This window comes from Balaenoptera physalus (assembly GCF_965194825.1).
Source record: "Balaenoptera physalus genome assembly, chromosome: 4".
NCBI lineage: Eukaryota > Metazoa > Chordata > Mammalia > Artiodactyla > Balaenopteridae > Balaenoptera > Balaenoptera physalus.
The window spans coordinates 76,994,891-77,021,565 of NC_138891.1; the positions used below are offsets into that span (position 1 = coordinate 76,994,891).

A 26,675-nucleotide genomic window follows, 5' to 3' on the forward strand; every position below is an offset into this window, starting at 1 on the left:
CATGAGTGAATATTTTAACTGTCTGTGGCAAGATGACAGCATCTTGGCCTCAGACACAAGAATTATTCTCAGACAGGGGTTTTTTCAGTGCCGTAACTTTAACCAGCTGGAATTCTTTTCCATCCTATTCAACCTCCCGAAGTCAAGAATTTTGCCTTTTATTGGGAAATCTGCATTTCATTGTATAGATAGAACACTATGTCCTTGGCTCAGTGGGTCTCCAAGAGAAGCTGAGTCTTAATTTTATTGCAGGCGCTGGGTGTCCTAAGGGCTCAACTACCAGCAAGTCTGTTTCAAGCATGAGAGGTCGGAGACACAGCAATGTTCTGATCAAAGAATGTGAGAGGCAAACTGTCCACCCCAGTGCAACCTGAGCCTTGTACATGAGAGAGTGGGGAAGAGAGACAGGGGTGTTGCTGAACAGCATGGCGTCCTGTGCTGGGCCTGCTGGAGATGGGCGCTGCCACACCCGCCAAGATAGGCCAGCAGAGTTGGGAGAAGGGTGTCGGGATCACCACACTAGGAAGTCCTCGTCTAAATCACAGTAGTCCTCTTCGGAGAGTACGTATTATCACCTCTTCATTTGGTGATGCCACATTGCTGTAAATGTTTTTCGAATTTCAGTTTTAGAATAGTGTTCAAGGTTTAGAATAGTTCCTTCTTCCTTCTGAGGGTGAGTTTTGCTTTTTATTTAGCTGCATCTGAAAACATTGAAAATCCCATTAAAAATGTATTTATGTATATGAATTTATTGTTTCTACTACCTACAAGAAATTACTGGTAACTGTTTGATTGCCCATACCTTACCAAAACCAGATGATATCAGTCATTTAAATTTTTGTTAGTCTAATGGATAATAAATGCTATCTCAGTGTTGATTTAATTTTTACTTACCTCTGGTAAGACTGGGCATGTTGCCATGTTTTCTGGCTATTTGTAAACCGTTCTTGTCCTTGGCTCATTTTTCTATTAAATTATTTGTCTTTTTCTTCTTGAGTTATAGAACCTCTTTATGTGATAGTGATATTTGGACAGTCTTTTTAACATCTTGTATTATGACACAAGATCTTGTATTATAACACTTCATCTTTTTTTTTTTATAAGTTATATATTTTAATTTTTATTTATTTATTTATTTTTGGCTGTATTGGGTCTTTGTTTCTGTGCGAGGGCTTTCTCTAGTTGCGGCAAGTGGGGGCCACTCTTCATCGCGGTGCGCGGGCCTCTCACCATCGTGGCCTCTCTTGCTGTGGAGCACAGGCTCCAGACGCGCAGGCTCAGCAATTGTGGCTCACGGGCCCAGTCGCTCCACGGCATGTGGGATTCCCCCCAGACCAGGGCTCGAACCCGTGTCCCCTGCATTGGCAGGCAGACTCTCAACCACTGCGCCACCAGGGAAGCCCGACACTTCAACCTTTGAACATGGGTTAGATTTTTGGAAATGGCTGGCATTTGGTATGATTGAATCAGGCTGAATTATATGTGAGTTCACTTATATAATCGAAGTAGTAAATACAACTGGAGAAAGTGGTTTTGGGGACAAGCCAGCTGACTCTTGCAAACAGCTTACCTGGAAGGAGCAGAGGGTTCAAGTGTACTAGAGAATATCTAGTAGCCCTGAGCATTCAGCATGGTGGCATCAGTCAGGATCCGGTACAGAGGGGATGGAGAATGTTGCCTAAAAGGGTATTCTGGTAAGTGGAGGTTATTTAAAAGGGCTTCTACTCTAGCTAACATTTATTGAGTGACTGCTGTGAGTCAAATGTGCTGTGGGCCAAGAACCCTTCTGTCCCCTCCAACTGAACGGGCATTCTTTAGAGGACAGTATGTGGGAAGGTCACAGAGCCTAACCCTTTCACCAGTCAAAATATGGTGTTGACCAAGCATTACCCAATCCCCCCAAATCCCTGTAACTAATTATAGACACATATTTTACATCCATCTTTTCTGTTTTTTCTATGAGGCTATTTCTTTAGTAGTTTAGCATACAGCCTCTGCATCAGACTGCTTGGTTTCAAATCCTAGCTCTGTCATCTACTAGCTGTGCGATTTTGTGTAAATGATAAAACTTCTCTCTCCCTTGGTTTTCTCATCTATAATATGGAGATAATAGCACCTGTACCTCATAGGATGTCATAAGGATTAAATGAAGTAATGCACACAAAGCACTTAGCACGTTAGGTGTCAGGATGGAGTGGGGAGAAGCATTTTGGTGAGCTGAGGCCCATGGCCCTCCCAGGCTGTCCAGGGAATTACTAAAGAGGCCAAAGGAGTGAGTGGAAGGTTAGAGCCCATCCGCATTTCTGGGAAACCAGCTCCAGTTTTCCTTTCCTTCGTACTTTAAGGCCTCTCCCTTTCTGGAGACCTCTCAGTTCTTCCAAGTCCCACTGCATTTTTCTGCCTATTATATACCATCCTCAGGGCCAAGGCCAATACCACGGGATCTGGGCACCATTGCAAGTGATAAAAATAAGCTTGACAAGGAGACAAATCCCCAGAGCTTCGGCAGCAGGAAAACTACCAAACCTCAGGGCCCTGACTGAGAAGGGCCCAGAATCCAATACCAATAGCGACCCAAAAGTTCTTGTTGCCTCTGTCTGATTCTGCCTGTAGCTGAGAGTTGTCAGGTCATAGGCCCCAGAAGCACAAATGGCAGAATTGAGGTGGAAGGGGAAAATGAATATACACAGGCCAGGGGACAGCTCCGGAGTAGGCTGTTTTAGGCTGGCCTTGCCTCAGTGTAGAAAACTTAGGGCCATAGCCTGTAACACACAGTTTCTCTATAGGAAAGAACAGGTGTCCTCAGATTGCAATAAGAAAAACATTTTTGGTTTTGGAGTCATATCCAAATTCAAGCTCCAGCCTGTGTGACTTTGAGAAACTACTGAACTTCTCTAAGCCTGTTTTCTCTATTGAAAAATGAAGATAACAGTGCCTACTTTGAATGACTAGCTGTTGTGAAGATTAAATGGGTGTGTAAAATGCACTGTCATGCAAACAGAGGTCCCCATTAAATAGGAGCTGTTATTATCAGTAAATGCTCAATAAATATTTGAATGAGTCGTGTAGCTAAATGGAAAACTGGCTGTGTTAGGGTAGACTTGGCAAAAAGCAAACCCCCAAATAAGCACACATACAAAGTAAACCCCTGGAAGTTAGTGCTGAAATTGATGTGCCTCATCTCATCCCACCTGGTACCCTGATGAGACCAATTTGGGGAAGTTCCCAGTGGATAAACAGGTGAGAGTCGTGGTGGTATGTTATAGGGGAATGCCAAATTGAGTTGTTCCAACTGAAAGTGAAATTTCTCCCTATATGCTTATAGGTGAGGAAGAAGTCTCTTTCCAGGTCAAGGGGAAAGAAAGCTACTTGTGTTATGCGTTCTCCATTTATTGATTCCACACTAAGTTATATCCCTTTATTTGTCCAGTCACTGTAAGGACAACGTCACAGACACTGAAGACTCAGGTGCCCATGCCCCAGTGTAGCAAGTTCTGTTCCAAAAAGAATGGACTTGTAGTTTTGAATATGCCACATCACAATATTTAGTGTCCTCTTTCCATCCCATTCTTTCTAACTGAAGTTTTTGAATGAATGGGAAAGATTATATTAGTCTTTCAAGTTCTTGCCAAAGTCCTCTGTTCTGGTTCATTTGATCAATAAATAGCTTAGACCTAAAAGGAGAAGTTCCCAGATCTCCAGGGTAGATGGTAGCCAAGAGCAGTGGTTCTCTTTGCCTTCCTCACCATGCTTGCCTTTTGCACAGAGAGGCTTTAGTGAGGTGGAGATGCTTCTCTGGCTCAAGAGAGAAATGATTGGTATTCACATATGATCGCCTCGTCCTTTTTTAAAGTTTCATTTTGGGGGCATGGGCAACTTTGGGAAGGAGGACCAGGTTCCTAATTTACATTTTGTTTACATTTTGCAAACTGATTCCCCAAACTCATATCTCTGAGGGACAAAAGGAAAGAGAAACAAAAAATGAACATCACCAGCCTCAGATGTGAAGTAACCATCTCTGTGGATCATAAAAGAAGAGAAATGCAAAAAGGTGATCAGAGACTGAAGTTTCTTGTGCTGTAGGTTGGTCGGAGGCAGTGGCTATGAAGAGTTTGGCTCCTATGAAATAAAGGGACCAAAAAAATAAGAGTGCTCTGCAGGCATTGAGAAACCAGAGTAAGGCTTGAAGCCAGGGCTGAAGAAGAGCTCACCAAGTCATGAAGGAAGGCTGGGTGTGTGAGAGGGAAGGAGGAGACTGGGACAGGAGTTGTGGGCTAAGGAAGGCAAGGACAAGCACATAGCCTTGCTACCAGGAACTGAGCCCAGCTGCCTGCTGGTTCTGTGACTGCGGCTGCCATGTTCTTGTGCGACTGTAACACCCAACCTGCTTCTGCACTGGGGGCCCGGAGGGTCAAGGAGAAATGGGGTCAGAGAGAGAGGAACAAAATAATAAAAGTGAGAAGAACAGACTCAAACGGAACTTGCCACTCCAAAATTGCAAATAAATCAGGTAACAGAATCAACTGTAAGAATAAGAAATTATCCCAAATGAAATTAATTTTATAGACTAGTCTGAAAATAACTTTATAATAAGTAGGTAGAGGATGTGCCCTGCCCTAAAAAAAAAGGCATAACTTTCATTAAAAAATAAGGAATTGGGCTTCCCTGGTGGTGCAGTGGTTGAGAATCCGCCTGCTAATGCAGGGGACACGGGTTCGAGCCCTGGTCTGGGAGGATCCCACATGCCGCGGAGCAACTACTGAGCCCGTGAGCCACAACCACTGAGTCTGCGCGTCTGGAGCCTGTGCTCCGCAATGGGAGAGGCCGCGACAGTGAGAGGCCCGCGCACCGCGATGAAGAGTGGCCCCCGCTCGCCGCAACTGGAGAAAGCCCTCACACAGAAACGAAGACCCAACACAGCCAAAAATAAATAAATAAATAAATTTATTAAAAAAATAAATAAATAAGGAATTATGAAAAAAAAGCATAAATAAAATAAGATCAGGTATATATAAAAAATTAAAATGTGAAATGAAAACTGTAGTTATTGAAATAAAGATAAAATAGATAGGGTACACTGATTCCTAGATACCATTGAAGTAAGTTAACAGATTGGAAAACAGTACAGAGAAACTTACACTGTAAGTTTAGAGATATGAAAGATAAATTGACAGGCTTCAACATTCTTTAATAAAAGTTACAGAGAGAACAGAGGAACTGAAAGAGAAGTAATATTTAAATAAATGCTAATAATTTTCCAGAGTTGACTAACTATGAGTTCTTGGATCAGAAGTATCTCCGAATACTATGGAGGTTAAATAAAAGTTAACCCACAATTACACATATTGCAGTGAAACTGCATACTATCAAGGGCAGGGGGGAGACCAGTATATGAAGCTGCTTGGGCTGCCGTAACAAAATGCCATAGACTGGGTGGTTTAAACAACAGACATTTATTTCTCACAGTTTTGGAGGCTGGGAATTCCAAGATCAAAACTGATTTAGTTTCTGGTGAGAACTCTCTTCCTGGCTTGTAGGTGGCCGCCCTCTCACTGTGTCCTGACGTAGCAGGGAGAGAGAGAATGCGAGCTCTCTCCTGTGTCTTCTTCTAAGGACACTGGTCCTATCTGATCAGGGCCCCACTGTTATCACTTCATTTAACCCTAATTACCTCCGTAAAGGTCTGGTCTCCAAATACAGTCACACTGAGAGTTGAGGCTTCATCATACGAATTTAGGGGGGACACAAACATTCAGTCCATAGCAACCAATTAAAAATCAGAGTTAAAAATATGTCATGTATAAATAAATGGCTAATAGATGTTTCAGCAGCAGGAGAAGTAAGAAAACAGACTTACAACTTATAAGTGTTGGACCTAGAATACTATGCCTAGATAAACTATCCTACAGCAGTGAGAGAAAAATAAAGACCAAAGGTATAAACTCAAGACTCTCATTAAAAGAACTATTAAAAGATATACTTTAGAAGGAAGAAAATCAAACAATGAGAAAGGATGCACAATACAAGAAACAACACTGAACACAGAAATTGATTAAATATATTTATATTCATTTAACTGTTAACCTATGTAAAAAATTCTTGAGTGTGTGTGTGTGTGTGTGTGTGTGTGTGTGTGTGTGATTTAAAAATATGATTAAAATGAAAATTAGGCGACAATAGCAATATGGGGCAGGCTATTCTGGGGGGAGGGATGTTAAAGCCATATTCAGAGTCAGAAAGATGATAATTATGGACTATGTAAAAAAAAATTATAATTGTATCAGCTGAGGTTTGCTGCATAACAAACCACTACAAAACTTAATGGCTTAAAAGAAACACTATCTTATTCAGCTCTAGAATCTTTGGGGTAGCTGTAGTTTTAAAAAGCTGGGCCAGCTCAGCTGTCTTGACTATTACACACATCTGTGATGTGCTGGTGGCTGGCTAGATGATCTAGGATAGCTTCAATGTCTGGAAGTTGACGGCCTGCATGCTGGGATGCCTTAGTTCTCTTCCAAATTGCCTCTCATCTTCCAGATTGTCTGCTGAGGCTGTTCACATGATGGTCCAGGCTTCCAAATGCAGCCAGGGAGCAAGCCTCCTTGTGCAAGCACTTTTTAAGTTTCCGTTTGTATTACATTTACTAATGTCCTGTTAGCAAAAAAAAGTCACGAGGCCAAGCCCAGATTCAAGGGGTGGAGAAACAGACTCCACCCCTTGGTAGGAGGAAAAGAATTTGTGGCTGCTTTTATTTTTTTTAATTAAAAAAAATTTTTTTTAACATTTTTATTGGAATATAATTGCTTTACAATGGTGTGTTAGTTTCTGCTTTATAACAAAGTGAATCAGCTATACATATACATATATCCCCATATCTCCTCCCTCTTGCGTCTCCCTCCCACCCTCCCTATCCCAACCCTCTAGGTGGTCACAAAGCACCGAGCTGATCTCCCTGTGCCATGCGGCTGCTTCCCACTAGCTATCTCTTTTACGTTTGGTAGTGTATATATGTCCATGCCACCCTCTCACTTCGTCCCAGCTTACCCTTCCCCCTCCCCATGTCCTCAAGTCCATTCTCTACGTCTGCTTCTTCATTCCTGTCCTGCCCCTAGGTTCTTCAGAACCTTTTTTTTTTTTTTTTTTAGATTCCATATATATGTGTTAGCATACGGTGTTTGTTTTTCTCTTTCTGACTTACTTCACTCTGTATGACAGACTCTGGGTCCATCTACCTCACTACAAATAACTCAATTTTGTTTCTTTTTATGTCTGAGTAATATTCCATTGTATATACGTGTGTGGCTGCTTTTAGAATGTACCACAGTCTGCTCCTTGGCCACAAATTATTCACATTTCTCCCACATGTAAAGTTTGCTAATCCTCATTTCAGGCTTTCTGTCTCATCCTACGTATAGCATCAGGCTGGAAGGATGTGATCTCATGACCTTATCGCATCAGGATGAATGAGGATCCTTAGATGTGGCCCCTTGGGTAAGGCGCCTCTTGATTCAGAGATCTGTGAATTAAAATGGCAAGTCATCTTCTCACTACACACCTGACAGTACAGTGGTCAGACAGAGGCAGGTTAACTGAATAGACGCGTCCCTTCAAAAGGGGGAAGATCAGAGGATACATAACAATCACTGGTCTAAAATTCCCCCTAGGCCCTTGATTAGGGCTCAGTTCTGCTTCCTGGGAGTGCCTTCCCATTCCATTGTTCTCCAAGGCCCTAGACTCCATTCTCTAGTCCCTTGGTTCCCCATCTTGAGAAATCTTTCCTTTCCATAAGAAATGGCCATGTTAACAGTTCAGCAGCTTTCTCATCTGGTTTCCTGCCCATAGGTAGTTGAGAGCCTAGAGACTTCTTCGCAGTTTAATCAATCTTAGTTCCCTCTAGTCCAAGCTGATGGTGCTTTTGCTGGTATAGTTTTGTTTTGTTTTTGTTTTTTTAACATTTTGGGCTTTCTGTGTAACAGATTATAGTCTACTTTATTCAGCAAAAGCTATACCCACAATTATTTTTTCTCTAGATTTATTCACTGTGATTTGGGATTAGGCTTCTGTTATGCCTTTTTGTCTAGCTGAGAAAGTATACTAGGCACTTTCTTAAATCTTTCAGAGGTCTTAACAAGTGGCCATACCCTTGCTTTTCTCTTTGTCCTAAGGTCTCCTTTTACTTTGAGAATCTTTTACTTGAAGACTATTCAGATATGGGGAGACTGGAGATGAGAGTTTTATTTTCCAACACAGCAGGCCCTGGACCCTCCGTATTCCATCTTAATTCTGGTTGCAAACTGAACATTTCCTTCTTTTGCCCATTCTTCTGTCTTGCCATATTTTATTATATGCAGTTAAGCGTACCCAAGTGGCACTTTCCAAATTCTCTCTGGAGATCTACTTAGCTGTAACTGAAAGTTTATTAGGTTCATTTTTTTTCCTCTCAAGGTACTGTCAACTTCAGTTTTACCAACTGTTCTGTCTCTACATAGTATAAGTCATCATTTTCCAGACCTGCTACAGCAGGTGGGTTTTGGGGTTTGTTTTTTTTTTTCATTTTTGCAACCTTTGCAGTCTGTTTCCTTACTGATTTTCTGGTCACTGCCCTATTCCAAAGCCAACACCACATGTTTTAGGATTTTGTTATGGCAGCACCCCACTCTTGAAACCAATTTCTGTATTAGTTAGCTTTTACTGTATAACAGTCCACCCCCAAATTTAGGGACTTAAACCATGGCCATTTTCATTTATATCACTAGTTTTTGGGTTGGCTAGGTGGTCTTTCTGGTCTGGACCAGCACAGTTGATCTCTCAGTTTAGTCAAGAAAGCTTTTCTTTCAGGAAAATTTATGACCTTAAATACATTTATTAAAAATTAAAAAAATGAAAGATAGTTGAATATTGTATTATTTAAAATGGTATTTGTGTGTAAATGATCATGGGTTAAATGACCTAGAGGTTTAACCTTGTCATGTTACAAGAAGTTTGTTTTGTCAAACTCAAGTTCCTGTACCGATGCACAGTGAGGCCAAACAAACTGAAACATCAGAGTTTGGAGCAGTTTATTGATCGAGAGGGTGCCAACCAAGAAGATATGAGACATAGGTTTTTCTCAGATCCATCTTCCTGGCTGGCTGGACTATAAGGTTTTTAAAGGCAACATTTGGGCTGAAGGTTGTGGAGGGCATGATTTTCTTCTGATTGGTTGGTGGTGAGGAAACAGTGTTGTGTTTCAGGAATCTTAATCACCAACCTTCTGGTTCCAGCCAGTCTGGGGTCTCTGTGCTTGTGGTCAGCATGCAGTCACCATCCTCCACCTGGGTGGGAGTCCTAGTTCCTGCAGAACAACTCAAAGATATGCATCAGATGGTTACTTATATCCCTTGAAGAGGAACTAGGACTCTGTTTGATTGCTGAACTATTGTTTCTTGACTGCCTTTCCTTTGTTTCTGCATTCCCTCACTTCCCTAATTAGTAACTGGCTCTGCTCTTTGGAAATCAGGGAAGTCCTAGGACACTAAAGCCTTTTTCTACAAACAAGAAACAGGGGACACAGAAAGGCTTTTGTACCCGGGAGGGAGCTGCAGGGTCCTGCTCGGTTTCAGTCCCCCCTTTTCTTTGATACTCCTCAATCCTGAGGGAAACTGGTGCAGGATAAAAAAGGAAATAAAGTTTTGGTTGGAGAGGTTAATCATAAACTTTGCAGAGGTGAAACCACACACCTCAGATTGGTACTTGAACCCAATCACACCTCAGATGGGACTCAAACCCAGCCAAAATTCAGACTGGGACTTGAACCCGCTGTCTTTTCATTGAAATCGCACACCTGATCTCAGGATTTAATGAAGCTAAGGTTCTTTATGTCTCATAGCAGAAAGAATTCAATGAGAGACAAAGTGATAGATAAGAAATGGATTTATTTAGAGGGATACACATACCATAGACAGAATACAGTCTTGTCTCAAAAGGCAAGAGCAGCCCCAAAATATGGGATGGTTAGTTTTTGTGGGCTGAGTTATTTCATAGGCTAATAAATTGGGGGAATTATTCCAACTATGTTGGGGAAGGGGCGGGGATTTCCAGGAATTGGGCCACTGCCCACTTTTTGGCCTTTTATGGTTGGCCTTGGAACTGTCATGGTGCCTGTGGGTTTGTCATTTAGCATGCTAATTATTACAGTGAGTGTATAATGAGGATCAAGGTCTACTGGAAGTCAAATCTTCCACCATCTTGGGCCTAATAGGTTCTAACCAGTTTATGTCATATTCTGTTCTTAATGGTTGTATCATTCTTTTAATGCTTGTGCCCTGCCCTCTTCCCTCCTGTCTCAGAGGAACACAGTTTTAAGGGGGACTTGATTTCATTTGGAGGTAGACAGTTCAAATCAGATATGGAGGTTCCATGATGCCACGATAGCCCAGGCTCTTCTAACTTTTGACTCATCTAAACTTAGCTTTCATACTCATGCTAGCTGCCTCATGGTTGTAAGGTGGCTGCTCTACTTCCAGTTTTGTATGCACATTCCAAACATGATGAGGAAGAAAAGGACAGGTTATGAAAGAGGCATGTACCAGCTGAGTCTGCTATCTGTAATTAAAGAGTTTTCCTGGAAGCCCTACCCAGTGAGTTCCACTTATATGTCATTGGTAACAGATGTGTCATATGGCATTTCCTAGCTGCAGGGGAGTCTGAAAAACATAATTTGTTTGTTTTTTAGCTTGGCGTATTGCTTTCCCAAACTAAATAGGGGTTATGCTAATAAAGAACAAAGGGAGAATACATATTGTGTAGATGACTATTACTGTCTATACATGTCCATCTCAAGAAGATAGACAAGGAAGAAAATAAGCCTTTAGAAAAGTAAAAGTAAGGAAACTAAGAGGACAAACAAAATGAAATAGAAAGCAATTTAGAGGATCAAAAAGAGTTATAAAATAGATAAATCCCTAGTTAAGTTTTTTTTTTTCAAGAAAGAGCTACAAATAATATTTTGAAAGAAAGGGAACTATAACTACAGATGCGTAATAGATAATAAAAATCATAAGATTATACTCTGAAGAATTTTATGACAAAATTTGGATTGGGAAAAGACATAGTTTTCTAGGTAAATATAATTTGCCAAAACTACTTGAAAAAATATGGACAATACCAAAAAGCAAAAATCATTAAAGAACTTAAGCTGATAACCAAGACCTCATCTCTCCAAAATATCAGGCTTAGGTGGTTTACATCTGTACTTTATTCAACTTCTAAGAAGTAGATAATCCTAATATTAACAAACTGTTTAAGAGAATAGAAAATTAGGAAAAGCTCTCTACTTTTACAATGATAATATAACCTAAATACCCAAACCAGACAAGAAGAATACAAGAAAGGAAAATTATAAAACAGTCCAATTTATAAACATAGATGCTTATGGAATATTTGCAAATCTATTTCAAATATTTACATTCTAAGTAGAGTTTATGCATGAAATTAAGAATGATCCAACATCAGAAAATATGTTAATGTAATAAATCATGTTAACAGATCAATAATACCTACAATCTGTAAGAAACAGAAAAAGTAGTTGTCAGAATTTAGTGCTTTTTCGTGATTGAATAGACTTCTCAGGAAACTTAGAAGGGAATTTCCTTAACTTGATAAAGAGCATCTATCAAAATATTCCAGCAAAAACTATCCTTAACAATAAGACTCTAGGCTTCTTTTCAGTAAAGACATGAAAAAGATAAAGATGCCCTTTCTCACCATTTATATTCAGCATTGTACAGGAGATTCTAGCCAATGCAATAAGATAAGAAAAATGTTGTGAATGTTGGAAAGATATGTCCTTATTTGCATACAATATGATTTTCTTGAGTTTTTTTAAGTAGAAAATATATAGTAAGAGCTTGCCAGTTTCCCTAGACACAAAATCAACATATAGAAATCTTATTCACCGGTAATAACCAATTAGAAAAATTAATAAATAAAGGATCCCATTTTCAATAGTAATAAAAGCTTCAAGATACCTAGTGGTATGCCTAACCAAAATATGTACAAGAATATTTTTGGAGAAATTACAATTACCGAAAAGAAAAAAAGTCTTAATAAATGGGAAAAAAGGCAGTGTTCATGAACTGGAAGACTCATTATAAAGATGCCAGTTGTCACCAAATTAATTTATAAAATGAATGCCCTTCCAAGTATGGATGAGGACGTGGAGCAACAGACTCATTCACTTCTGAAAGGAGTGTGGATCAGTACAACAGCTTTAAGAAACAATTTAGTTACACCTTTTTTTTTTTTTTTTTTATAATGCTTCAAAGACACAAGTCTGAAGTTTTATTGAGGACAAGGTTATATACAAATCAGAATGTTCCCTAGAAATGACACCTGAATAAAAAAGGACAAGTGGCCCCTGGATATAAGAGGTCATTGGTGATCCAAGGAAATGTTTTAGGTTAGAGGGATTAAAAGTAGAAGTTGAATCACCGTACATTGTCACAAACTTGGTGAAGGGAAGCATGTCACCTGGAGTTAAAGTGCACAGGAAAGGTAACAGGCATTTTAAAGTGGCAGAGAATTGAAATATTCTTCTGTAAGCTGAAGAGAAATGAGAGGCTCAACAATTGTAGTTTATTACGTTAGAGAGATAAAAAGCCAAAAAGAGGTAGAGGAGCCAAGTACAGTTCACCCCTTTTTCTCTGGTAAGAAGCAAAAGAATTTCTTGGAAGGCTGGGTTTTGAGTGCTTCAGCTAGATACTCTTAGGACCACACAAGATTTTAAATGCAGCGTCTGTCCTGGACGTATTAAATAACTATTATCTTCTTTTATTCTGCCAATGCGTAGATCAGTGTGAAGATTCAGGTGTCCTCCAGAAGTTCATGGGTTCTTACCAGATTCTCCTCTTTACCCTCTTTGCGGTGTTGGCATCAACAGCTTTCCTCTTTCTAGGTAAGGAGTCCTTATATTCAGCCCTGTGGACTTTTGACTTGGAAACTGCCTTCATTTGATTTCACAGATTACCCCAACTGACTCTAAAGTTGCCCCTGAATACGTGAGGTAGGAACTTCCTAGCAGTAAAACAAGACAATAAACAGGATGTATCCAAAATGTGTTTATTGGGATGGTTTCCCATTCATCTTGATTCTAGGTGCTTTTAGTGCTGCTTCCATCTGAAGGAGCATCCTTCTGTAAGCCTTGCTTTTCCTCCTGTAGGCTGGCAGAGGACAATAGAGCAGCCAAGACACAAAACTACTGTTTGTGCATGGCTAAAGATGGTGGTGATTTTATAGCAACCTGGGCATTTCACATCCGTGAAATAGGAATTGGGGCTCTGCACCAGGCACTTCTTCTTGTGTTTCTTCTTCTCCTCTTCTGGAGAGGGATGAATGAGATCCTTTGCGAGAGGCATGTTATCATAGGGAGGTCATTTCTGCCAGAAAGCTGGTTACAGCTTTTAACGCAGAAATTCTAGTCCTAGATGGAGAATCTTTCTTATGTTTCAGCAAATGCATTAAAATGTCTATTGCAGCAAAAAAAAGAAAAGAAAAGAAAGAAACGGTTTAAATGTCCATCAGTAGGAGAATGATAATAGTGGTGTACTCATAGAATGAAATGCTATACATCTTATGCACAGGAGCAAAAAGAACTATTGCTATATTTCTTAACAGATGGATCTCAAAAAAATAGTTGAATGAAAGAAGCAGGGTATGGAAGGATATGAAAAGAATAATATTTATATAAGTTTTAAAGTCTGAAAAACAATAATAAATAGTGTTTATGCTTATATTGTCTTTTTAGGAATCCATGCAAACATGCCAGGGAATGATAAACAATGAGTTTGTGATGATGCTTCTCTAGGGAGAAAGGAAAGGGCTTGAAAATGGGAAGAGAGGGTTCAAAAAGAGCCTCAAGTGTATCTGATCTTCTTTTTATTGAAGATCTGTTTGTCTCTATGTTGGAAATCTTTCACCATTTAAAAGTTGTTTTATCCTAAATGCAATGAGGTATCCTGGATTGGACCCAGGAGCAGAAAAAAAAGACATTAGTGGAAAAATTGGTGAAATCCAAATAAAATCTGGAATTTAGTAAATAATGTACCAATGTTGGTTTTGTAGTTCTGACAAATGTACCATGGTAATGTAAGATGTTAAAATTAGGGGAAATTGGTTAAAGGAATTCTCTGCATTATCTTAGCAACTTTTCTAAAAATCTAAAATTATTCCCAAATGAAATGTTTATTTTAAGAAGTGGGGGTGGATTTTAGAACACTCCTAGAGGACAAGACCAGTCTCTCTGGTAAGTCTGATTTATTCCCGTTTCATGTTTGGTACTCCCTTAAAGTTCGGAGATCTTAGAGCAGGAAGGGGCTCTAACAGAGCACCCTATCCAGCCCCTTTCCTCTGGGAGGTAAGGCAGGTAAGGTATTTAAAAAGAAACTCCTGGAGACCAGAGAAGCTGAGGAACTCAGTGAGCAGGGAGGACTGGAACCCAGAAGTTTTATCTCCTAGGATGATCTTTGTTCCTACTTCATTGCCTCTCATAATAAAGACAAATGAGGTTGAACAGCCTCCCTTATTTGTTTGTTTTGAAAACCGGAGGAAAAGAATTACATATCACCCAGAAATGGTTTAGGCGACCAAAGACACAAGGTAGAGAGGTCACTGCGATGTTGGTACATCATATTGTCTCTTTGTTATGAACCGCCTTAGGATTTGAGACTGCCTACCCCCTGAGGGCAGAGTGGGCTGGGATGGGAGGGAACTAAGAATTGTAGAATGCATCTGTGTCCTCAGTCCTTATCAGAACCATCTGTATAGATGTAATTGCCCCCATCTTACCGAAGAGGTAACAGGCTTGAAAGGTTAAATGACTTCCCCAAGGTTATAAAACTAATAAGAGGTAGGCTTATTGTGATACTCTGATGTAATAAATTTGTCATGTTTCCTGGAAATAGCTCTTAAAATCTTTGTAATTTCTTAAGTGATAAGAGTTATATGGACATCTTTTGTTCCTAACTCCTTAAGTAGCACTAGAGCATAAAGATGAAATGGGTGTTTTTTGTTATTCATAACAAGCCGCTTTCAACCACTGAGTTTATATTAATGAGGTGATTTCTGGAAAGCCCCTAGAAAACCATAGGAAGGGGACTAGTTGCCAGCAGAGCCAGCCAGGTGATTAGAGAGTTGGAACTTTCAGTTCCAACCGCCTGACCTCTGGGGAGGGGAGAAGGGCTAGAGGTTGACTTAATCACCAATGGCCAATGATGTATTCATTCGTGCCTATGACAGGAAGCCGCCATAAAACCCCAAAAAGATGGTGTTTGGAGAGCTTTTGGGTTGTTTCATCCATGTGCCAGGAGGGTGGTATACCCCAGACTCCATGAGACAGTAGCCCCTGTGCTTGGGACTCTTCCGGACCTCACCCTATGTATCTCTTCATCTGACTGTTCATTCATGTTCTTTAATATCCATTGTAATAAACCATTAATCTAATAAGTAGACTGTATTCTTGAATTCTGTGAGCTGTCCTAGCAAGTGATCAAACTCAAGGAGGAGAGTCATGGGAGCCTCTGGTTTATAGCCAGTCAGTCAGAAGTCCAGGTAACAACCTGGACTTGCAGTTGGCATCTGAAGTGGGGGCAGTCTGTGGGATCTGATGCTCTCTCCAGGTAGATAGTGTCAGAAGTGAATTAAATTGTAGGACACTCAGCTGGTGTTGCAGAGAATTGCTTGGTGAGGGGCAAACCTCTACACATTTGGTGACCAGAAGTGAAGCAGAATGTCATCACAGAGTAGAGAAAAGTAAAGGAGAGTTTTCCTTTTACACCTATGTTATAGGAAGCCAGGGCTGACTCTAAGAACTCATATTTAAGGAAGACCCCTCTGAAGTCAGGGAGGATAAATTCCCCAGAGCCAACAGCCACCCTTGGAACAGCTGGGGCTGGGAATGATGTAGAACATGAGCCAAGGCAGAACAACAGCCCAGAACAGACTGAGAAGAGCTTCAGGGGAGTGGGCATCAGGACTGCCAGGGTTAGAAGCCACTGCAGATTCTTCCCTCTGGAAAAGAAAAAGTCATGTGGGTAAGCTCCCTACGCTCCCACTCCTCCTTTCTCTGTCCTATCTCAGCTGCAGGGCCTGTGTCTGCTAGCCTTCCGGGGAAGGGCTCCTTAAAACCAAGGGCCTCATTTTGTTTAGTTGTTGTAGAAGAGGCTCATGTGACTGAAGAGGACTCCTCAGGGCTTGATTGAGGTGATATGGATGAAAGTAAACTGTAAATCTCTATGTAAATGTGGTTGTTGGCTGAACAGTGTAAACCTGGGAGGTTTGTGAGGGCAAGGGGAGAAAAGTGCCTCTTGAGAGAGGTCTCCCAGGAGAATATGAGATTAGTTGAGGTTCAGTGAATTCCTTTGTTGTTAACTGAAGAAGCATATTTGAAGGATAAGCTTCCTCACTTAGAGTAGAGCATCCCAGACTTGTCGCCATAGTGACAGTGCTCAAACGGAGGTTTTAAAACCAGAAAACACCAGGTCAGAGGGATTCTTTTGGAGCCATGATTCTCCAGTAGAGGACTCAGCTATTGTGTGCTATGGAGGAGAGGGACAGGGAGTTTGAATAGCTTCCCTTCCTTCCTGTCTCTTGCTGTGGGGCTTTTGTTTTGGTTTTTCTCTCTGAATTGATGTGGCATTTGGAAAGGGGTGCCTCCCTGCAGAAGGAACTCATCTTCATTAAAACCTGTGTCAGAAGCTGGAGGCACCAACAATAAACTATCCTAAAAAGAAACTAAGAAAACAATCCCATTTACAATAGCATTAAAAAGAAATATGAATAAATTTAACTAAGGAGGTGAAAGACCCATACACTGAACACTATAAGACATTGGTGAAAGAAATTGAATAAGACACAAGTAAATGGAAAGATAGCTCATGTTCATGGATTGGAAGAATTAATATTGTTAAATCATCTGTACTACCCAAAGCGATCTACAGATGCAATGCAATCCCTATCAAAATTCCAATGACATTTTTCACAGAAATAGAACAAACAATCCTAAAATTAGTATGGAACCACAGAAGACTCTGAGTAGCCAAAGCACTCTTGAGAAGGAAGAACAAAGCTGGAGGTATTACAATTCCTGATTTCAAACTATATTACAAAGCTATACTAATCAAAAAAGTATGGTACTGGCATTAAAACAGACATGTATCAGTGGAACAGAATAGAGAGCCCAGAAATAAACCCACACATATACAGTCAACTAATCTTTGACAAGGGGTCCAAGAATACACAATGGAGAAAGAAGAGTCTCTTCAACAAATGGTGTTGGGAAAATTTTGCATATCCATATGCAAAAGAATGAAATTAGACCCTTATACTATACACAAAAGTCAAATCAAAATGGATTAAAGACTTAAACAGAAGACCTGAAACTTTAAAACTCTTAGAAGAAAACATAAGAAGAAAGCTCCGTGACATTGGTCTTGGCAATGATTTTTTAGATATGACACCAAAAACTCAGGCAACAAGAGCAAAAATAAACAAGTGGGACTATATCAGACTAAAAAGCTTTTGCTCAGCAAAGGTAACCATCAACAAAATGAAAAGGCAACATACAGAATGGGAGAAAATATCTGCAAACCATATATCTAAAAAGGGATTAATATCTAAAATATATAAAGAACTCATATAGCTCAATAGCAAAAACAAAACAAACAAAAACCCATCACAAAGATATCAGATAACCCAATTAAAAAATGAGCAAGGGCCCTGAATAGACATTTTTCCAAAAATGACATCCAGGTGGCCAATAGGTATATGAAAATGTGCTCAACATCACTAATCTTACTGATGGTGCTGAAGGACAGACAGAACAAAAAGTAGTTCTGAAGGAACTGTTACTGTAACTGAAGCTTGTAGAAGGATAGAGATTATATATATATATTATTTTATTCTGTTATATATCTGATTCTAAGTGTTGAAAACTGACCTAAGTATTCTTCACTAGTTCATGTCTTTATCCTTTAATGTGTTTTGTGAATTCCTATAGATAAAATGTGTTTTATGGTTATTAGTCTTACAGACAAAAAGTTCCAAGTCCTCTCATTGTTCCAAGTTCTCTCCAGTGTTCAAGTTTTCCTCTACTGTGTATCATAGGGTGTCTGACCCACTAGTTGCTAATGTTATCTGGTAGTGTTATTCTTGGACTTTAATGACCTCAGAGTTTCCACATTACCTCCTTCTGTTATAAAACAGCATATAAGTAGGGCCTGAGGAGAGTTCTCCAAACCGAGAATTTCAGGACAATTTCTCTATAGGGGGTTCACTAAGAAATCCACAGGAATCATGTAATGCCTAGCAGATGCTCCTTCTCTTTAGGGAAGGCACACATGTCTCTGGGGTGTTGTATGTTTCCAGATACTTGGAAGTCTTCTAGGTGGTTCTTGATGTATCTAATATGGAATAATCCCCAAAATATATTAAGTGAAAAAAGCAAGGTACAAAACAGAGTGTGTCATATGCTATCATTTGTTTTTAAGAAAGAAAGTGGGGACAAAAACATATGTATTTTTATAACATATCCCTAGAAGACACTGATGACATGGCTGATTCTGAGGAAGGGAAGTTGGAGCTGAGTACCTAGGAGCAGAGGAGGGTGAAAGGCCTTTTACTGCATACGCTTTGAATCTTTTGAATTTTGAATCATGTAAATGTATTGGCTATTCAAAGAGGAGTACAAGTTTGATTAAAAACAAAATCCTTCTACCAAGAAATAAACCAGCACACCTGTGGTCACTTTATCTACAGCAAAGGAGGCAAGAATATACAGTGGAGAAAAGATAGTCTCTTCCATAAGTGGTGCTGGGAAAACTGGACAGCTACATGTAAAAGAATGAGATTAGAACATTTCCTCACACCATATACAAAAATAAACTCAAAAAGGGTTAAAGACCTAAATGTAGGACATGAAACCATAAAACTCCTAGAGGAGAACATAGGCAGAACACTCTTTGACATAAATTGTGGCAATATTTTGGGGGATCTAGCTCCTCATACAAAAGAAATAAAAGCAAAAATAAACAAATGGGACTAATTAAACTTAAAACTTTTGCACAGCAAAGGAAACCATCAACAAAACAAAAAGACAATCTACTGAATGGGAGAAAATATTTGCAAATGATGCAACTAACAAGGGATTAACATCTAAAATATACAAACGGCTCATATAACTCAATATAAAAAAAAATAACAATCCAAAGAAGAAATGGGCAGAAGACTTGAATAGACTTTTTTTCCAAAGAAGACATAGTGATGGCTAATAGGCACATGAAAAGATGCTCAACATCGCTATTAGAGAAATACAAGTCAAAACAACGAGTTATCACCTCACACATGTCAGGATGGCTATCATCAAAAAGTCTACAAATAACAGATGTTGGTGAGGATGTGGAGAAAAGGTAATCCTTGTACACTGTTGGTGGAAATGTAAATTGGTGCAGCTGCTATGGAAAACAGTATGGAGGTTCCTCAAAAAACTAAAAATAAAACTACCATATGATCCAGCAATTCCATTCCTGGCTATATATCTGGAAAAAATGAAAACACTAATTTGAAAAGGTACATGCACCCCAGTGTTCATAGCAGCACTATTTACAATAGCTAAGATATGGAAGCAACCCAAATGTCCATCAACAGTTGAATGGATAAAGAAGATGCTGTAGATGTATACAATGGAATATTACTCTGCCATAAAAAAGAATGAAATTCTGCCATTTACAATGATGTGTATGGACCTAGAGTGTATTATGCTAGTGAAATAAGTCAGACAGAAAAAGACAAATACTGTGTTATCACTTATATGTGGAATATAAAAAATAAATAAATATATCTAGTAAAACAGACTCACCAATGTAGAAAACAACCTAGTGGATACCAGTGTGGAGAGGGAAGAGGCGAGGGGCAAGATAGGGGTATGGGATTAAGAGATACAAACTACTATGTATAAAACAGATAAGCAACAAGGATATATTGTATAGCGCAGGGAATTATAACCATTATTTTGTAATACCTTTAAATGGAATATATAAAAACACTAAATCACTATGCTGTAAATGCTGTAAATCACTATGTGTACCTGAAACTAATATAATATTGTAAATCAACTATGTTTCAATAAAAAAAAATCCTTCTAGCATGGTTAATCTGACTTGAGATTTAAATTGGCCCTTGATAATTCACTCTTTGCTCCCATTTCTCATCACTTAGGTCTTCCCTCTCAGATCCTCTGCCTCTGATCATTTGCCTGCAACAGACATGTTGCAGTATCCCCCTCCCTCTCAGAGTCTAATAGAGACTCTGCACAGGGGTGAGCCAGCATTTCTAAAATATCTCTGGTGACCAATTGCCATGTTCAGCCCTAAACTTTCTAGACTGGTGGTTCTCAAACTTGAGCCTGAATCAGACTCACCTGGAGGGCTTGTTAAAACACACCTGGCTGGACCCACGCTCAGTTACTTCTATTCAGCCGGTGTGGGGTAGTTCCAACAAGTTCCCAGGTGATGCTAGTTGGGAACCACACTTTGAAAACCAGTGCTGTAGACTAGTTTCTCCTGTGATGTGTTGATGTGCAGTTTTGATGTCCCAGCTGTGTCCTCATTTAGACATATAAAGAAATAAAAAACGGGAGAGGTTTGTCCCTTTCCACAGGCATGCTTATAGCTCACCATCATCCAGCTCTCTCTCTAGCCAACAGTACTCATCAGGCTCCAATCCCCTTATAAAATGATCTGCATGTCACCACCAGCAGGACTGACACATCAGAAGCCTGCATCCCCCTTCATCTGTACTCCCAGAGCAGACATTCTTGTAGTCTTTGCTGTCAACTCTCTGTGAAGATTTAATTGGTATTTAAGGCATTAGAAGAGTCATGCTAATTACTGATTCCCCTTCCACTGTTTCTCAGCAGGGGTACTATTAGCATTTTAGATGAGATAATTCTTTATAATGAGTATTCTGTTTAATGTAGGATATTAGCATTCTTGTCCTCCCACCCCCAAGTCATATGGGAATTAATAATCCCACCACATTTCCCAGTGCCCCTCCCCCTCGAACCTTCCTCTTCCCCTCTTTGCTGCAGAATGCGTGGTGAGGTGCCCTGAGAACCACTGTGTCTTGTATTTAAGCTTCCAGGCCCCTGCCCAAATGACATTGCTTTAGTTCCCTGCAAAAATCTCAAGTCATGTTTTAATATTTTTCTTACTTTCATAAGTTGTGATGTTAAAAAGGGGCCAAACAGTGAGCATTTCTTTCTGAAAACCCTATGGGTAGAATCGTTCATGTGATGTTCAGTTCCCTTCTGTAGAGATTAGCACTGTTTGTTGATGCAGTGCCTTTGCATCCTCACAACAAGGAGAATTATGTGACCCATTCTGTTTCCTTTTTTTTTTACTATGAGTGTCATGAAACTTAGGGGACAGATGTAATGCTTGATACGTTTGTAAAATTAGAAAACCATTTTGCATATATTATCAGCTTTTATACAGTTTTAGTTTTCAAATAATCAGCTTAATTTTGTATTTTCTTGTGAGTGACTTCGGGTCCTTTTGGAAACAATCCTTGATGCAGGTTGAGCTGTGAAAGGATTATAGCCGGAAGTGGCCTAATCCGCTGGACAAAAGAATGGGCGTGGCAGAGCATCCCCGGCTCCTGTGGGCACAGGGTGGGATGCGGGCCTGAGGCACCGGAGGAGCAGCAGACCAGGAGGTGCCTCCTGCTGGCAGCCCGCGGAAGAGTGGCTGGTGAGGATGAGGTGCCACGTGTGCTCCAGCTGGAGGTGGAGTCAGGGTCAAGCCACAGGTGCCTGAGCCCTTTACCAAGGGTGGAGAATCCTTGAGTAGAGGGGCAGCGGATGGACTGAGCTTGCTGGGTGGAGAGAAGTTCCGCTGGGACCGACTGGCTTAGGCCATGAGAGACGCAGAAACCATTACTTATAGGAACACCATCCTGCTTCAGCTCCCACCTGGTCCTGTGGCCACACAGGTTCCCAGCAGCAAGTGGGTTCAGGTGGGGCTGGCACCCTCGGGATTAGCTCTCTGCTGGAGCTCCCTGTTCAGGTGGGAAAGGACGTCTAGCTGCGGCCCTGTAAGGGCCACCCCATCCCACCCCTCTTTAGAGGGTCCAGTCACTCCCATTTCTTCTTCAATGTACACCTCAAAGTAGGGGGGACCACCACCCTAGACTGAGCATCCACCCCCTAGGTCTCCTGTATGATGGAAGGGATGTGTAAGGACCTTTCCGCCTGGAAGTTCCTCTGCTGAAATTCCATCATGAGCATTTGATTTCCTTTGGGTTTACAAAGAATCTTTTACTAATACACCTTCTGGAAGGGCAACGCATAATGGGCTCAGAGACAAGTCATTTGTTCCTTTGAGAGAACGGATTTACCGCATACTCTTGATATAAGTATTTGTTTCCCTCTTAAGGAATATATGAGATTTGCTGCTGGAGGGAAACAGGTTTGTGAAGGGGGGAGAAGGGGTAAACTTCAGGAGCCTGGACCAGGCTGAGGGGTGGGCGCCGTGGGCTGCCTACATGTGGGTTCTGCGGGGCGTGGGACGTGGGCTGGGTCCTGGGACAGTGGGGGGCGGGGGCTCACTCATTCCTGAGGACAGTCTTCTCCCAGGTGTGGGTACTTTCTCCCTGTCCTGTGGGCATCCCCTTCCCCTGGCTGTGTCACCAAAGCCGGGCCCCTGACTACCCAGGAGCCGGCCCCCTCCAGAGACCCCAGTGGCCTCCTGACAGGCCTGCCGGGTGTCCTTCCTCCCTCATCCCTGCTAGGGCCTCTCCCCAGACCCTGCACCCTCACCCCAGCGCCATCCTCCCTGGCTCTCCTGCATCTGTCCTCTGTGGAGGAAGGAAGCACCTTTCTGGTTCTCCTCGTAACCATTGTTCCTGAACTCGAAACCCATAGCCCCCCACACGTGGTCATAAAAGCAACTGTTGCTGTCCTTGGGGCATTTCCACCAGCCTCTCCGGTGATAAGGTCCTCCAGCTGCCGCGCCCGCTCCCTGTTGCGTGTCTGTCCCTGACTCAGCTTTCCTGTCCTCCTTTCCGCCAGGCACCGGCCAGGTGGCTGCCAGATCGGCTGCCCCTGCTGCAGTCCAGAACACTTCAGGAGTGTCCCGGCTGAGGGCTCCCCACGGTGAGGCAGACCTCCAGGACTTCTTTCCTTGTCCTCTCAGCCCAGTTACCACAGCAAACAGCAGAGGAGACATTGGTGAGTGGGCAGAGTTTAAATTGTGCTGTTGACCCCTCCCCCTCAGTCCACCCTGAGGAGCTGCCGGAGGGGAAGAACTGTGTGCCTTCCTGGCCATCCGGGAGGGACCACAGCCCTCAAGGTGAGATGACACCTGGCCAGATGCCCAGGCAGGTGGGGGTGAAGTCAGCATGCTTTAGCATTATCTGTTGACCTTGACTTAGCCGGTCGGAATTCTAGAACTGGTCAAGTCAGTGGGAGCCATCGGTGGAGCCAGCCAGGAATCAAGATTGATTAAGTGCCTGCTGGGTGCCCTGGCCTCTGCTAGAAGCTATTCGTACTGCCAAACTGTGGTGCTCCAGCTTCCCAACTGCCCCAAACTTCTTCCTCCACTGCTCCAGGAGGCTGCTGTGATGAACTCCATTTGTTTTTGTTTGTTTGTTTGTTTGTTTGAAATTAATTAATTAATTAATATTTATTTTTGGCTGCATTGGGTCTTCATTGCTGTACATGGGCTTTCTCTAATTGCAGCGAGCCGGGGCTACACTTTGTTGCGGTGCACTGGCTTCTCATTGCGGTGGCTTCTCTTCTTGCGGAGCACGGGCTCTAGATGCATGGGCTCAGTAGTTGTGGCTCGCAGGCTCAGTAGTTGTGGCGCACGGGCTTAGTTGCTCCAAGGCATGTGGGATCTTCCCGGACCAGGGATCAAACCCGTGTCCCCTGCATTGGCAGGTGGATTCTTAGCCACTGTGCCACCAGGGAAGTCCCTCCATTCGGTTTTGATTTCCCCTTTGACCCTGTGGTTCCTTGGCAAGTAGACCTTGTTGGGGTTGGCGCACAGGTAGAATTCCATGTTAATGGGGGCCCAGCTATTCCGGGTGCTGACCAAGAGCTGCACAGACGTGGTCATCTCCACTCTGCTCAGTGAGAAGTCCTGTGTTAGGGTAACATAGAGTGAGTGTTCAGATGGGGACTTCTTTGGGCAGCTATCCAATAGTGAATAATCTTTCAAATAATATTCTGAAATATATTTCTCAATAGTATTTCAAACATGTTGGTGATCTTTTGGGATTTCCTATGTGTTATTTGAGGGGGGGCGGGATTCATTGCTTTTTGCAGCTTTAGCCAGTGAGGGAGATGGGTTTTCTGTTGCCACCATGCTGACCCTCAGGCTTCTAGCACGTCAGGGGTCCTCAACCAGTGTCAGCCAGGGGGCCATCTGTTCACTCTCAGTGCAAAGGAGGCGGATGGGGCCACAACCAATTCTAGTGAAGCAAAGAGTGTGAGAAGGAAGAGGAAGGGAAAGAGGAATTAGTGAAAGGAAGCGTGGCCTGTGATTTTATAGCACTGATTGTTTCCCCCATGGTTCTAAAGCTGCTTTGAACTATGGCCCCATCACTGAAGTGAGAGAGTAGCCTCTTAGACTACTTGGAAAGGCAAAAAAAAAGTATGTAGGGGCTGCTCTTTCATTAAGAAAATAAATCCTGTAACTTTAAAGGAATTAAAAAAAAATGACAGTGAGGTTGGACTCTAAGGTGGCTAATAAAGAAAAAAAGTAGTGGTGTCCTACTGCTGCCTGAAAGAAAATACAGAACCTGCATCTGAGATGGGAGGCATTATTTTAGTATTCAGGGGAGGCTGGATCAAAGTGAACACTGTATGTCTGAGCATGGCTCCCTTGGAAGGCGAAGGCTTAAAGCCATGACTGTGAAGCAGCAGAGGCAGAAGATCAAAGGATGGAGAAATTAACGCAAGTCGCTTTATTTTAAAGGCAGGTTTGCCTCAGCTAAAATAGGGCTGAAGGTAGAGCCTCTGGTGCTGAGAGGGCTGTGCATGAAGCCCTTTCTGTGTAGTTACCAGCTTTATGCTCAGGACAGGGAAGTTTGCAATGAGGAAAAGAGGACAGTCAAACTTCTGTTGTAAAACCTAGAGCAGATGGGGCTGCAGAAATCATCCAGTACTCTTTTTCCTCCTTAGTGAGGAAACGGGGCCTCATGAGCACAGCCGTTAACCTGGTCGGTGTAGAGGCTGTCCAGAACTCGGTGCCCTTCTCCAGGGTCCCTTAAAGTCTGAGATGGTGGGCCCCTCATAGATGATGCAGGGACCTTTAGCAAATGTTTCTTTCTTTTTTAAAAAATTTATTTATTTATTTTTATTTTTTGGCTGTGTTGGGTCTTAGTTGCGGCGAGCGGGGGCTACTCTTCATTGCGGTGCACAGGCTTCTCATTGCAGAACACGGGCTCTAGGCGCTCTGGCTTCAGTAGTTGTGGCACGCAGGCTCAGTAGTTGTGGCACACGGGCTCTAGAGCGCAGGCTCAGTAGTCGTGTCACCCGGGCTTCGTTGCTCCGTGGCATGTGGGATCTTCCCGGACCAGGGCTCGAACCCGTGTCCCCTGCATTGGCAGGCGGATTCTTAACCACTGCGCCACCAGGGAGGTCCTGCATGTGTGTATTCTTTTTCAGATTCTTTTCCATTATAGATTATTGCAAGATATTGACTATTGTTCCCTGTGCTATACAGTAGGATCTTGTTGTTTATTTTATATATAGTGTGTATCTGTTAATCACAAGCTCCTAATTTATCTCCCCTTTTCTAACTGTAAGTTTGTTTTGTGAGTCTGTTTCTGTTTTGTAAATAAGTCATTTGTATCATTTTTTAGATTCCACATATAAGTGATACCATATGAACTTTGTCTTTGTCTGACTTACTTCACTTAGTGTGATAATCTCTAGGTCCATCCATATTGCTGCAAATGGCATTATTTCATTCTTTCTTATGGCTGAGTAGTATTCCATTGACTGGGTTTTATTGATCTGTACCTGTGGGGGTAACCAGGTGTGAAGGTCTGGCCATCTCTGACTGGGGACAATCTGTTGTGGAACAGCCTCAAAACCCCCTAAGGGTTGGATACATTAGGAGTTAATCTGCGTAGGTAGAGAGATGAGTTTTCTGACAATCGGGAGTCTGGGATGAGATTTGGATCCTGTCCTGTCTCTTACACAGACATAATGAAACCAGAGGACTGTTGGATCATAGGAAAGCATAGAAGCAGTTTCTGGATGGGACACTGTGAGAGCTTTGAAGAGATGGGAGGCCACCTTGAGGAGGCAGGACCAGAAGTTGAGAGCCCTCTATAACACAAGGGAGACTTGGGGTGTGGGATGAGAGTTTAAGCTGGTAATAGGCCTGCAAGCCAAGGATCCATCCCCTGGAGTTATCCTGGGAACCTAATTACTAAACGTTCCTGGGTAATCCTTGATCATGGGGCCTGATAAAGCCCAAGCTTACTGCTGAAACTATGTTAAGATGAAAGCTGTTTTTATTCATTTGATATCCATTAAAGCCATCACAGATTAATTATTTTTCAAAAGAAAGAAAACGATGCCACAGTTCTGCAAGTAACTTATGACCAGATGTTGAGATCTTGGTAGACCCAGT

At 41.8% G+C, this 26,675-nt stretch overlaps 1 protein-coding gene and 1 pseudogene across 5 annotated transcripts in view; one reads left to right on the forward strand and one right to left on the reverse strand.

The window, feature by feature from the left end:
- The window catches only part of MYLK (myosin light chain kinase), a 270,332-nt gene that overhangs the window by 29,430 nt on the left and 214,227 nt on the right, over window positions 1–26,675 (forward strand). For 3 of the 4 annotated variants that reach the window (XM_082460944.1, XM_082460943.1, XM_082460942.1), the window contains exon 2: window positions 23,099–23,257. The exons of the other annotated variant lie outside the window; for it this stretch is intronic. The gene's annotated coding sequence lies outside the window, so the exon portion shown is untranslated. The remainder of the gene's footprint in view (window positions 1–23,098; window positions 23,258–26,675) is intronic. 4 annotated transcript variants of the gene reach the window in all.
- On the reverse strand, window positions 13,084–16,066 carry LOC309660370 (small ribosomal subunit protein eS27 pseudogene; annotated as a pseudogene). Its single transcript has one exon. The product of its transcript is annotated as a small ribosomal subunit protein eS27 pseudogene (transcript).